This window comes from Phyllobates terribilis, unplaced genomic scaffold, assembly GCF_046119375.1.
Source record: "Phyllobates terribilis strain yellow unplaced genomic scaffold, ASM4611937v1 Scaffold_11__3_contigs__length_659146591, whole genome shotgun sequence".
Classification (NCBI taxonomy): domain Eukaryota; kingdom Metazoa; phylum Chordata; class Amphibia; order Anura; family Dendrobatidae; genus Phyllobates; species Phyllobates terribilis.
The window spans coordinates 106,610,836-106,614,190 of record NW_027362771.1 but is presented as its reverse complement, the minus strand read 5'-3'; positions in this window follow the sequence as shown (position 1 = coordinate 106,614,190).

The following is a 3,355-nucleotide window of genomic DNA, read 5'->3' as shown; positions in this document are numbered from 1 at the left end:
CTTCAATTTTGAATAAATCCCCAACAGTGTCACCAGCAAAGCACCCCCACACCATCACACCTCCTCCTCCATGCTTCACGGTGGGAACCAGGCATGTAGAGTCCAGCCGTTCACCTTTTCTGCGTCGCACAAAGACACGGTGGTTGGAACCAAAGATCTCAAATTTGGACTCATCAGACCAAAGCACAGATTTCCACTGGTCTAATGTTCATTCCTTGTGTTCTTTAGCCCAAACTTGTCTCTTCTGCTTGTTGCCTGTCCTTAGCAGTGGTTTCCTAGCAGCTATTTTACCATGAAGGCCTGCTGCACAAAGTCTCCTCTTAACAGTTGTTGTAGAGCAGTGCCGTAACTATAAACTTCGGGGCCCCGGGGTAAAACTTCATAGTGGGGCCCCTCAACATTTCAATCACTAGAGGTTGTGCAGAACATGGTGAAGCCTGCTACACATTGTTGTATACAACACACAGGCTTCACCACGTTCCACAAGACCTTTAATAGATTTTGTTGTTTATGATGCAGGTTTTAGACGTTAAATATTCAGTGAATATGTTTGGAAAATTAATAAGGTGAATAATTCCAAATATTGCACAATTTTCAAATAACTGTATATGTTTATTAAATAGCAGGGCTTCTCACAGTTTGTCACAGAGATATTTGTGTCTGCTGAGACTGTCTCCTCTCAATGATGCTGAGAGTTTGTTACAGTCAGTGTGCACTGTGCCTGCCTTGCCAACTCTCTGTGATCTCCAGACTAACATATTGTTACAAATCTTGTGCTATGAGACTCTCCAGGCCAGTGCAGGTTTCCATTCATTGACAGCTGGCAGAGCTCCTGGAAATTATTGAAATGATAGTCTCTCCTGTGCTCCAGGTGACATTGTCTGACAGGAATATAAGAGCTGGGTATTTTATGAGAAATTAAAGTATTAAAATACAATTTTTTACCATCAGTTTGGTGCCCCTTGGGTGGTTGGGGCACCAAACTGATGCCCGGTTGTAGTTAAGACACTGTTGTAGAGATGTGTCTGCTGCTAGAACTCTGTGTGGCATTGACCTGATCTCTAATCTGAGCTGCTGTTAACCTGCGATTTCTGAGGCTGGTGACTCAGATAAACTTATCCTCAGAAGCAGAGGTGACTCTTGGTCTTCCTTTCCTGGGGCGGTCCTCATGTGAGCCAGTTTCTTTGTAGCGCTTGATGGTTTTTGCAACTGCACTTGGGGACACTTTCAAAGTTTGCCCAATTTTTCGGACTGACTGACCTTCATTTCTTAAAGTAATGATGGCCACTTGTTTTTCTTTCCTTAGCTGCTTTTTTCTTGCCATAATACAAATTCTGACAGTCTATTCAGTAGGACTATCAAATGTGTATCCACCAGACTTCTGCACAACACAACTGATGGTCCCAACCCCATTTATAAGGCAAGAAATCCCACTTATTAAACCTGACAGGGCACGCCTGTGAAGTGAAAACCATTTCCGGTGACTACCTCTTGAAGCTCATCAAGAGAATGCCAAGAGTGTGCAAAGCAGTCATCAAAGCAAAAGGTGGCTGCTTTGAAGAACCTAGAATATAAGACATATTTTCAGTTGTTTCACACTTTTTTGTTAAGTATATAATTCCACGTGTTAATTCATAGTTTTGATGCCTTCAGTGTGAATGTACAATTTTCAAAGTCATGAAAATACAGAAAAATCTTTAAATGAGGTGTGTCCAAACATTTGGTCTGTACTGTGTGTATATATATATATATATATATATATATATGATAGTCCATGTCCATACAAACCTTGACTATGGATGTTTTGTGGTTTAATTGCACTGACACTTGACCGGCCATTTATTCTTTGTGTGACAAGGACATCATCTATGTTTCTTCTTGGACTTTGTTAGGGTTTTTTTTTTTCTGGCCAAATTGTTGAATAATATTGATGATATATATATATATATATATATATATATACACCCCTCAGTCCACTAGCAGTGGTCGGGCTACATGGGGCAGTTGACGAGTAGCGGGGGCACCAGACAGTGTCAGGTTAGGGTGCCAACCTCCGCTGTCAGGAAGGGAATTGTGAAGCTAGTCCCCATCTCCCAGCATTTCTGCTTTTTTTAAATCACTGTTTTTCTGTGCAGTTGTGTGTGTATTTGTCTTTATGTGTGGGGTTTTTAAACTAAAGAGAATTTTTTTGGTTTTTGTTTACAAGTATAAGGGCCCTATAGGTTGATAGCCCCCACAATCAACAACCAAAGCAATCTGATGGCTCATATTGTATGTAGGGGGGCTATGTGGGGGCTCATACTGTATATAGGGGATGTCAGTATACTTAATATTAAGTCATACAATGAATACAAAAAATAATAATTAATATGTTAATATTAAGCAGAATTACTTTCAGGCCATTGTTTCGGCCTCCACAACAGTCACGGTCTCTATCTGGCCCCTTGGGAAAATTAATCTCCCACCCCTACTCTGTACTCTATGTACAGCGCTATGTTATGTATGGTGCTGCACACAAGGGAAACATTTGCATGCACCGCTATCTCTGTCGTTTTCCATCTACAGATCTGCACCTGAGTGTTACTCACATGACCTCTCACATGATCTATCAAACGGGATCATGAGACATGTCACGTGGTACATTGGGTAACTGGGGGGGCACACCTTCTGAACTGCCCGGGGCCCTGGCTACTCTTAATCCACCCCTGGGTAAAAGAGAACCTGTCAGCGGGATTTGGCACTATGAAGTAAAGGCATGGCCATCGCGGTTATGCGGATACTATGGATACAGCGGTGAAGGAATCCAATCGGTGGTTATAGAACGGTTGAAAAGTGTTTTTGTTCCTGTTTTTCAGTACAATGAATGGCGTCATTCAAAACTACAACTCGACCAACAAAAAATCCCTCCTATGTCTGTGAGGAGGTAAAAATAAAAGGGCTCTCAGGAAGAAAGGAAGGAGAATAAGAAAAAGCAGAAAAATGGCCTGATCCTTGTAGGGTTAATAAGCATCTTCCCCACGGACATGGGTTCGGTTCCGACATCGCACAGGCATCTAGGTGAAGCAATCTACTCTCGGGGATTGTGGCTATCTACTAGACCACTTTGGCTACTGCCTTAGTAGTTTTCTCCAGAGCTGCTAGACTGGACCAGTCACCACTAACAGGCCGCGAAGCTCCGTGTTCTGACAGCAACGTCCTCTATCCTGCGGGAGAAAGCTCGGCGCCGCCTCCACGTTCTCCCGCTACTCGTAATTGGCGCCCACTCCCTGAGCAGCACAACTAGCCAATCAGAATTCCTCTACCAACCGCCTGCACTGGCGTAATGACGTGCGTTGTTCTGATGCCCTCGTAGTAA